This window comes from Schistocerca serialis, chromosome 5 (assembly GCF_023864345.2).
Source record: "Schistocerca serialis cubense isolate TAMUIC-IGC-003099 chromosome 5, iqSchSeri2.2, whole genome shotgun sequence".
Lineage (NCBI taxonomy): Eukaryota > Metazoa > Arthropoda > Insecta > Orthoptera > Acrididae > Schistocerca > Schistocerca serialis.
The window spans coordinates 534,573,087-534,584,312 of record NC_064642.1 but is presented as its reverse complement, the minus strand read 5'-3'; the positions used below and the strand labels follow the sequence as shown (position 1 = coordinate 534,584,312).

General features: G+C 39.7%; 1 protein-coding gene across 2 annotated transcripts in view; it reads right to left on the bottom strand.

The window, feature by feature from the left end:
- Positions 1 to 3,316: 3,316 nt before the first annotated feature.
- Positions 3,317 to 11,226, bottom strand: part of LOC126481311 (splicing factor 45) — a 93,271-nt gene continuing 85,361 nt past the window's right edge. For both annotated transcript variants that reach the window (XM_050104969.1, XM_050104968.1), the window contains one exon: positions 3,317 to 3,585. The gene's annotated coding sequence lies outside the window, so the exon portion shown is untranslated. The remainder of the gene's footprint in view (positions 3,586 to 11,226) is intronic.

Here is an 11,226-nt window from a genome sequence, read left to right as displayed (position 1 = left end):
ACTATACAGCGAGACCTTCAGAGGTGGTCATCCAGATTGCTGTGTACACTGGTACCTCTAATACCCAGCAGCACATCCTTTTGCATTGATGCATGCCTGTATTCGTCGTGGCATACTAGCCACAAGCTCATCAAGGCACCGTTGGTCTAGATTATCCCACTCCTCAACGGCGATTTGGCGTAGATCCCTCAGAGTGGTTGGTGGGTCACGTCATCCATAAACAGGCCTTTTCCATCTATCCCAGACATGTTCAAAAGAGTTCTTGTCTGGAGAACATGCTGGCCACTCTAGTCGAACGATGTTGTTATCCTGAAGGAAGTCATTAACAAGATGTGCGTGATGGGGACGTGAATTGGCATCCACGAAGACGAATGCCTCGCCAATATGCTGCCGATATGCTTGCACTATCGGTCGGAGGATCGCATTCACGTATCGTTCAGCTATTACGGCGCATTCCATGACCACCAGCAGCGTACATCGGCCCCACATAATGCCACCCCAAAACAACAGGGAACCTCCACTTTGCTGCACTCACTGGACAGTGTGCCTAAGGCATTCACCCTGACCGCGTTGCCTCCAAACATGTCTCCGACTACTGTCTGGTTGAAGGCATATGTGACACTCATCGGTGAAGAGAACGTGATGCCAATCCTGAGTGCTCCATTTGGCATGTTGTTGGGTCCATCTGTACTGCACTGATGGTGCCATGGTTGCAAAGATTGGCCTCACCATGGACGTCGGGAGCAAAGTTGCGCATCATGCAGCCTATTGCACACAGTTTGAGTCGTAACATGACGTCCTGTGGCTACACGAAAAGCATTATTCAACATGGTGGCGGTGCTGTCGGGGTTCCTCTGAGCCATAATCTGTAGCTAGTGGTCATCCACTACAGTAGTAGCCCTTGGGCGGCCTGAATGAGGTTCCTGTCTCTATATCTCCTCCATGTCCAAACAACATTGGTTTGGTTCACTCTGAGACACTCTGACACTTCCCTTGTTGCGAGCCCTTCCTGGCACAAAGTAACAATGTGAATGTGACCAAACCACAGTATTGACTATCTAGGCATGGTTTGAACTACAGACAACACAAGCCGTGTACCTCCTTCCCGGTGGAATGACTGGAATTAATCGGATGTTAGACCACCTCTGTCTGTAGGTACTACTCATACATGGTTGTTTACATCTTTGGGAGGGTTTAATGATATCTCTGAACATCAAAGGGACTGTGTCTGTGAAACAGTATCAACAGACAATGTCCAATGTCATTAATTTTGGAACGCACGGTATTTCTTGACATAATTGACAAAAACTGGGAAGTGAAAGACCAGGGAGATTAAGTAACTTCCAAGAACACCAATGAATAATATCAAATTCTTAGCAGACGATCAACATTTAAAATTTAAAATTTTCATTTCTTGAGATTCTGAATAGGGCTTTTTTTACTTATATGTGATGTAACAGTCTGTTGTCTAAGTTCAAAAATACATTCTGTTCCTGACAGCATTAACTGTGTTTTTCAGAAATATGAACCAATAGAGTGTCAGTGGCTGGAAGAAAATGAAGAATTGTAACTTATGGACGTGATCTTGCTGAACTAAATAAAGGCACAAAATATACAAATAATTACATCACTTTTCTTCACACTTTACATTTAGTCTACTTATGTTTACCCTAAAAGTACTGTTGTGGATAATATTATTATTCGGAATTTTGCTTCTTCCCTGAATAGGCAAAGACTTACGTGCATGTAAAGTTTGTATCTGACATTGCCCATTTAAGGGTTTTGCATGTTAAAGGCACAATGTAGGAAACTTGAAAACTGAGGCATTAAAGGTGACATACTTCTCTCATAAAGAGCAAATTACTCCATGCCTGTGCAGTAATGGTCTTAACAGAAGCCATGTGTGGCTACAGTCTGTGTACTAACATTAACAAACAAAATTTCAACATCTAGCTGTATCCCTCATATTGAAAAGACAAATTCATCCGCTGCAAGAAAAACACAAAAATTGAAAACCCAGAAGACCTCATTACGTCAACTTGTGTACACAAAGATAGTGCCTTTTGAAATTCACAGATCAAGTTTGGTTCTTCTGGGGCATAAGAGAAGAAGGTAGAAAGGAGCAGTGAGTAATGTTACCTTTCTCTATTACACTCCTATTTCCCTCACTCTTTTGTTTTTGACAAAATTATGAAAAGGATAGTGGCCACTCACAATATAGCAGAGATGCTGAGTCACCGAAAGGAACAACAAAAGGAAAGCCAAACAGGTTAGCTTTTGGCCAAAAAGGGCTTCATTGGAATTAGACAGCATAAACATACACAAAAATGAACCTCACACATAAAGGGCCACAATCTTTGGGAGCTGAGGCCAGTTTGGTCTGGTCTGGTCTGGTCTGGTCTGGCTTTGGCAGCCAGAGAAATTAATCTGTTAGATGATCAGTTTGGCTTCAGGGAAAGTAAAGGCACCAGAGAGGCCGTTCTGACTTTGTACCTGATAATGAAAGCCTGGGGGAAGAAAAATCAAGATAAGCTCATGGACGCTGTTGATCTACAGAAAGTGTTCAACAATGTGAAATGATGCAAGATGTTTGAAATTCTAAGAAAAGTAGCACTACACTGCAGGGAAAGATACACACAAGAGCCAAAAGGGAATAATAAGACTGGGAGACCAAGAATAGGGTTCAAGACAGAGGTTCAATCTTTCACCCCTACTGTTCAATGTGTCCATCAAAGCAGCAATGATGGAAATAAAAGAAATGTTCAATAGTGGGATAAAAAATTAAAGGTAACAGGATATCAATGGTACGATTTGCTGATGACACTGCTATCCTCAGTGAAAGTGAAGAAGAATCACAGGACCTGCTGAATGGAATGAACAGTCTGATGAGTACAGACTACGGACTGGGAGTAAATTGAAGAACAATAGAAGTAGTGAGGAATAGCAAGAATGAGAACAGCGAGAAGCTTAATATCAAAACTGGGGACAGTTTATCCTTCTCCACTATCCCTGAATGTTTGTAACATCATCACAGAACTGCAATGTATAACACATAGTTGACAGTCCCTGCAAAATATATATGAGGGGGCTATTACATTCAGAGTATTAGTTTACAAATGGAAAAGATCTGTAGTAAATGTGGCCTAGATCAAAAGCTTGTGCAATGAGTGAACAGTATTTATAAAAGTGAAATCAGTAGTAATATGTACTCTTCAGTACAAATTTACAGTGAAACCAACACCTTGTAAGAAGATGCTACTGGATTTTTATTTTTTTATTAAAAAAACCATAGGGTAAAATTAGATTAAAAAGCCCATTAACTATGAGCACAGTTTATTTTAACATCACAGTATCTCAGGCTATTCAGTATCACCTGAATAAATTTACACAGCCAACATCCTGCCTTTCACAGAATTGACTAAACAGTCCATTTCTAGCACAAAAGTCATCCACAGTATATACAAGTTTTGTCTATCTGCAATGTTGTCTATCTGCAATGTGCATGGAGTCTGACTGCTACTGGTGATCCAACAGTTGCAGCCATCAGTCTGTATGTCAGATAAAATGCCACTTCTGCTGCAGTCACTGAAAATTAAGATTAGACAAATTAAACAAAAATTGAGACTAAATCTGTAAGGAATGGTACATACAAATTTTTGTAAATAAATATGGTAATGGAAAGTTGTTGCTGGAATATAAATGATTTAAGGAGTAAATGTTAACAAATACAATGACATCCATAAGTAATAACAGACAAACTGCCTGATGGCATTTGAGGTATGAAGAAAGGAAAGGCGCCTGGAGATGACAGAGTTTCTATAGAAATGGTTTAAACTGTAGGAAAAATGATATACAATAAAATTGCTTTGTAATGAGTTTCTAGGGACTCAGATACTTTCTTGTTAAAGAGGGTTTACCATACTTACACAGAATGGTTGGCTACAATATAAATTTGAACATTTTAGATAATGTAAGAATCGATTAATCACAAACTGTAATGTCTTGGAAACTGTAGTTTAGCATGAACTCAACAGGTTTTTACTTGTAAGTTACACATAAAACCACCAATTCGGACTGCGAGTTAAAGAAAGCAACCAAACTGAATATGATATTGTTTTCTTTGACTAATGATAGAGGGGGGACACAATAAGTGAAGTTAAAGAAAACTGCTTAAATAATGACATTTGTTCTAAAAAAAATAAATAAAACATTCTGTTAGTTTAGTTTTATTCTTTCTTCCATTATAATTTACTGGCAAGTGTTGCAACCCATCTGCTGATGCTGTAAGAACTGGCTCAGCTGATGACAAATACAGTAGTTCCTAACAGCATAAATTCTTTGCACAACTACAGCAAATCATCTTCCAGGTCATTTATCCTTTCCATCATCACCCCTCTACTGTCACAACTTCCACCATAATTTATTTTAGTTTGTTCCTAAACGAGAGAATCACACATTTCACTTACATCCATCCTGGATATGAAAGTCATGGCAGTTATGAGAAATCGTCATGAAATGTAAAGTACACCCATGGCAAGATACAATCAATACGTTCACTGTGCAATAACAATAGTGACATTACTGATAACAGCACCACTGAAGTAGAGTTACTAAACATGGTTTTCCAAAAGTCATTCATGAGATGAAGTAAGTTCTCCAGAATTCAAATCAAGAACAACTGCCAACATAAGTAACTTAGAAGTAGATATCCTCCATGTAGTGAAAGCAGTTTAAAATACTTAAGTAAGTCAAGGTCTCCAGTTCAGATTGTCCACCGTCAGGTTCCTTTCAGAGTATGCTGACATAATACCTCCATATTCAACAAGCACATACAACCCCTCGCTCATAGAAAGATGCATACTCACAGACTGGAAAGCTTCACAAATCACATCAGTAGCCAAAAAAGAAAATAGGAGTAATACGCTGAATTACAGACTCATACCACTAATATTGATTTTCAGTAGGATTTTGGAACATATACTGTGCTCAAACATTACGAATCACCTCGAAGAAAAAGATTTATTGACAAATAGCCAATTCTGATTCAGCAAGTATCACTCTTGTGAATAACAACTAGCTCTTTATTTTCACGAAGTAATGAGTTCTATTGACAGGGGATGTCAAATAATTCCATATTCTTTGATTTCCAGGAGGATTTTGACACCGTTCCTCATAAGTGACTTCTAATTAAATTGCATGCCTATGGGGTATGGTCTCAGTTGTGTAAGTAGATTCGTGATTTCCTGTCAGAAAGGTCACAGTCGGTAATAACTGACGAACAGTCATCGAGTAAAAGAGAAGTAATATCTGGCATTCCCCAAGGAAGCGTTACAGGCCCTCTGAGGATGCACAGCTCATGAGACACCATGAGGCTTTCCAAAACCTGACCCAAAGGGCAAGTAGAGGTCGAGTCCTACAAAACAAGACTGGCACTGAAGTCTCCCAATAGGAAAAATTGATTGTGGGAGTTGTTCTACAGGATCCTCAAAGTCTATTGCCTATTGTGGAGGCAAATGCAGTGAGCAAACAGTGATCCTCCAACACCCATGAATTTCAACTGCAACTGCTTGCAGGTCAGCATCCAGGGGACAGCAGAGGAGCGATGCGCATTACTGACAAACATGGCCAACCCTTCCCTTGGCTCTGTCCCTAGTCACATAATCCTTTCAGTGAAGGGCATGGCCCCATAGTACAGAGATATCAGTGGCTTTAAAATGTATTTCTTGTAAACATATGCACAGAGGAAATTCCTGCTCTAGCAGTTTCAGTTCTTCTACATGTCTCCTGAACCCATTAATGTTCCACTATAATATGCGAGCTCTCTATGGCAGGGGTTGTACTTTCAATCTGTTTTTCCCTGGGAGGGGAGCCCACATTGGGTGAGGGCTCAATCTTGGAGCGAGATGATCATCCCTGTCCAAAGTCAAGGTCCATTAGCTCTATGGAAGAGTCAAGAGAGACATCAGACAGGATGACGTCGACATTGTCAGACAGTTTCCTTCCCAGCTCCATCAGTGGTGGATGCTTGGCCTTTGATTTTTTGCCATGGGTATGCTTCAGAGCCACAATTGTGGCAATGGTAGTGGCAGCACTAGACGGCGGACCACGTGAGACTATGGGGGAAAAGGAACCTCCACAACATTAGTGACAACAGACTTTTATGATGTTTTGGTAGGAAATTCAGGTTGTGAAGTAACTGCAGCAGCACAATTACTCTGACAAACGCTGGTACTAGTGCTAGCACTAGTAACCTCCATTTGTGCAGCAGCATCAGTTTTCTGCACTGGCTGTTTAGCAACTGAAGCAAAGGAGGTAGTGAAAGTCGAGGGCTGCATTGCCTTAAAATCTTCTTGGCCTCACCATAGGGGATCTGTCTTGTGGTTTTAATCTCCTGTACACCTGTTCTTCAAGGAAGACACAACAATCCCTAGTCCAGACACGGTGAGCCCCAGAGCAATTCACACACTTTGGAGGAGATGAGAATCTGACTCCTTCTTGGGCAGCCTTACACATTTTCCACGAGTGGATTTGTTAAACAGCCAGTGCAGAAAACTGGTGCTGCTACACAAACGGAGGTACCTAGTGCTAGCACTAGTACCAGCATTTGTCAGTGTAATCGAGGCAGGCGTTCAATGTGCTAAATCTTCATTCCTGATTTATAGTGTTATATATCTCATTTGATTTCTGCCTACACACACACACACACACACACACACACACACACACACACACAGAGAGAGAGAGAGAGAGAGAGAGAGAGAGAGAGAGAGAGAGAGAATGAATTGTATAACAAATTATAATTTCACGAAAAGTGTATGACAAACCTTCTGATGTCAAAAATGAAACCATTGTTTCTAGACATAATAATCATTTTGCTGCGGAAATAATGAAGACAGTGTGTGTGTTCACGCAATTAAATTTCAAGACAGTGTTTGTAACGACACATAATGTTCAAATGGCTCTGAGCACTATGGGACTTAACCTCTATGGTCATCAGTCCCCTAGAACTTAGAACTACTTAAACCTAACTAACCTAAGGACATCACACACATCCATGCCCGAGGCAGGATTCGAACCTGCGACCGTAACAGTCACGCGGTTCCAGACTGTAGCACCTAGAACTGCTCGCCTACTCTGGCTGGCTACCTATGGAATGTGGAATATTTTCATATTTGGGAGGCAATTTCCACTTACATTCCTGCAATCTAATCATGGAGGGGGAAAAAATCATTTATTCCCATTTTTACTCAGCCCTGTCTTTCCCTACTTAAAACTTGGTGTCAACAGAACTTCGGAACTTTTTCTGTCATGTCATCTACATTCTACAAGTAATGCTATAATTTGATGACATGAATGAGCTACAATATAAACATTTCACATCTTGATGATTATGGTTCTGTTTTAATGAATTCTATGACATCAGAAAGACCATTGATACACCTACAGCCGAACTCACTAGAATGGGGTATGCACATATTGATCACAAAATTATGTAGTCAAAAGGACTGACTGCAAATGACTGCCAATCATTCTATTTCAAGTGTGACACATGGAAAAAATTTCAAATGTATGTTAGGAATTTCACAGAAAATGTGCTTCAATTTACAAACTGCTTCATATTTATTCTTTATAAGCAAACTTTTCATTTAAGAGGGGATTGTCAAATACAAACTGCTTACGTATCTTGGAGACCACATCATTTACAAAAAAAACTGCAAAGAACAGGCACCAACTTGTCCATACAAGCCAGATTCTTCACACGTACAATACCACTCAAAAGCTGCAACTGCAAATAAATCATCCTGTAATACAGCACATAGATCCCTTCCAGCTGTTATGTCTTTCTTTCCCTCAAAATTATTATTATTACTATTATTATTATTTTAAATTTCATGGTATCTTCAACACTCCAGAATGAGATTTTCACTCTGCAGCAGATTGTGCGCTGATATGACACTTCCTGGCAGATTAAAACTGTGTGCCGGACCGAGACTTGAACTCGGGACCTTTGCCTTTCGCGGGCAAGTGCTCTACCAACTGAGCTACCCAAGCACGACTCACGCCACGTCCTCACAGCTTTACTTCTGGCAGTACCTCGTCTCCTACCTTCCAAACTTTACAGAAGCTCTCCTAAGAACCTTGCAGAACTAGAGTTTGGAAGGTAGGAGACAAGGTACTGGCAGAAGTAAAGCTGTGAGGATGGGGCATGAGTCGTGCTTGGGTAGCTCAGTTAGTAGAGCACTTGCCCACGAAAGGCAAAGGTCCCGAGTTCGAGTCTCGGTCAGGCACACAGTTTTAATCTGCCAAGAAGTTTCATATCAGCGCACACTCCGCTGCAGAGTGAAAATCTCATTCTGGAAACATCCCCCAAGCTGTGACTATGCCATGTCTCCGCAATATCCTTTCTTTCAGGAGTGTTAGTTCTGCAACGTTCGCAGGAGAGCTTCTGTAAAGTTTGGAAGGTAGGAGATGAGGTACTGGCAGAAGTAAAGCTGTGAGGACGGCGCGTATGTTGTGCTTGGGTAGCTCAGCTGGTAGAGCACTTGCCCGCGAAAGGCAAAGGTCCCGAGTTCGAGTCTCGGTCGGGCACACAGTTTTAATCTGCCAGGAAGTTTCATCTTCAACACTGTCATTTAGAGGCCATTTTCCTTCTTTTGATTATTTAGAATCCATTAGTATGCTTAACTTGCCTAAAAAACATGGTAATTACAAAACATCAGTGATTTCATATTTTTTTGTCATACCTGACTGCTGACTTCCTAACAGAGTAGACGAAAAAGATATGTTCCCATAGCACTCACCCAGCCAATGTTGAAAATATGTTAGCCACATTTGTGTTCATTCAGTTCTAGAGTAATGCGGTTCCTTAATTAAAATATTGTAATCTTGCTGGAGAACACGTCACTGACAATAGCCTATTTTCAACATCCACTTTTCAACCAGATTCAACAGATGCACAGTGCTACTGAGGGCACATTTGTACAGATAACGGCTATGCTACAACCCATGTAGAAAATGAACCAATTGCAAGCACTATTAAAGCTTTACAACAAATTATCTGATCATATTAAAGTAATACAAAATAGTCAAAGCTTCAAAACAGTTCTTAAAAAGTACCACTAAGTGCAATTACAATGCCAATGAATTTTTAATGTCACAGACTAGTTATTGCTAAACTGTTGAACGAAAGCTACTAGTAGCTCGCTGGGACATTTTCAACAGCTCACAGTTATGTCCAGTTGGCTAACCTGGATTGCTCCACTGAGCTCATAGTGTGCTCATGAGATCTGCCTGTTTCTCCAATGCAACTGCAATTGTCAGTCAAGAACACTACATTGTCCGCCTCAGTTGATTGTGGTGAGAATGTTCATGTCATGTTTTGTGTGTGTATCACATGTTTGCTAACATGGGTAGTTTAACTTACACATTAATATTGAGTTAGGTTTGTTTTAATGATGGCATGTTCAAGGAGAAAACCAAACAACTTATCACAGTCATCTGAAATGAGAAACCTATTACTTCTTCACCCAGGTAAAGAACAAATGTGCATGTTTACTGTGCTATGAAAAAGTATCAGCTAGAAGAAAACTTCATCGAAAGTCATTTCAAAACTGTTCACTCAGGGTTTAAAATGAGTTTTCCACTGGATAAAGAAAGGAAAAAGGCTGCTAAAATCCAAACTTAATGCTCTACAATCAACATTTTTAAAACCATTAGACAAGAATAAAGCTTATTTGCTAGTTTCAAAAACAAAACTGAGATAATGTCTGTTATTAAATCTGTACAGCTTTTTGCAAACATAGTAATGAGAGGCACTGATGTTCTAAGTTCTGACATAACCTTCACAACTTGAAACTGACCCTGGTCGCTGCAGCTATTTTCTGCTACAATTTGACACTCAAATGGTTTGTGTGATACAGCTCAACTGGCCGTTTTTACAAGAATGGGCTTTGATAATTTCAAAATAAGATAGCAGCTGGTAAAGATTATACAACTAACAGGACATTTTACAGGACAGGACATACTAAAGATCTTCCTGACTCTGAAAATATTCCTGTAAAGAAATTGGCGGGCTTAGCAACTGATCGAGCTCTTGCAATGGTAGGTGGAGAGAAAGGATTCATAGCTTTGTGCCATAAAGACAACAGCTATCTAAAATTTCTGACTTACGATTATCTAATAAACCAGCAGTCATTGGGTGGAAAGTTTTTAAGTCTGACCAACGTAATGAGAACAGTCACAAAAGTATGAACAAAGTTAGAGCATATGCAATTCAGAGATGTTTGTCCAGACCATTGACTAATGAACTAGACTGCCGGAATGGTGGCCTACTGCTTCATATGGAAGTCTGTTTGCTTAATGGATGCAGAGTGTTATAATGTTTCAAAGAACTGACTCCTGCCTTACTAGAATTTTTGTAAGAATTAGGTGAATCCTTCTGTGAACTAGAAGTTGCAGCTTGGCTGCAGGGTTCTGCTTTGCTCACAGTCATCACTGTTAAGTTGAATATCTTTATTTGTAGCTTTAAACTAGAGATTAAGATACTGGCAGATCAATTTTTGATGCTGCTTCATTCTCAAAGAATCTGGAACTGAGGAGAAAAATCTCATCCAAGGAGAATACGATGCCTGTTTGAAACAAACCCTTAACAAGCATGGCTCTTCAGTGTCTCCAAACAGCAGCAAGTAATATGTTGAAATTCCTTCAGGTTTAAGAATCCAGTTCAACAAATGCTTCCAAGATTTCAAAAGCACTTCAACTGTTACACAGTTTGTCTAATTGCCTTTTATAGAGACTGATACTATTTGTGTCATGGAACATTTTGATTTTCAAGAAGACAATGCTGCAATGGAATTGGAACCCTCTGATTTTCAAATTGATTTATCTTTAAAACTGTTTTGTTCATGCTTTGAAAATATTTGGCCTCCCATTCCTAATTAAAAATACCCAATTGTGGTTCTGGTTGGTCTCAAAGTGCAGCCAATGTTCATGTACATTTAATTAAAATTAATTTCACGTTTACTAGAAATTTAAGTTTATAGCCAATAAACTGACATAAGTTTTTTTAAAACAAAATGTTCTTATTTTTGTCCTAATAACTTCTGGTAGTTCACAGTATGATTTAAAAATGGTACAGTAGCTCAGAAGCTTCTTACGTTCAGCGAACACTAACACAAAGCAGTGTGTGTCCATAACCTTCCAGCTGCTACAGATGCATTTATTTTA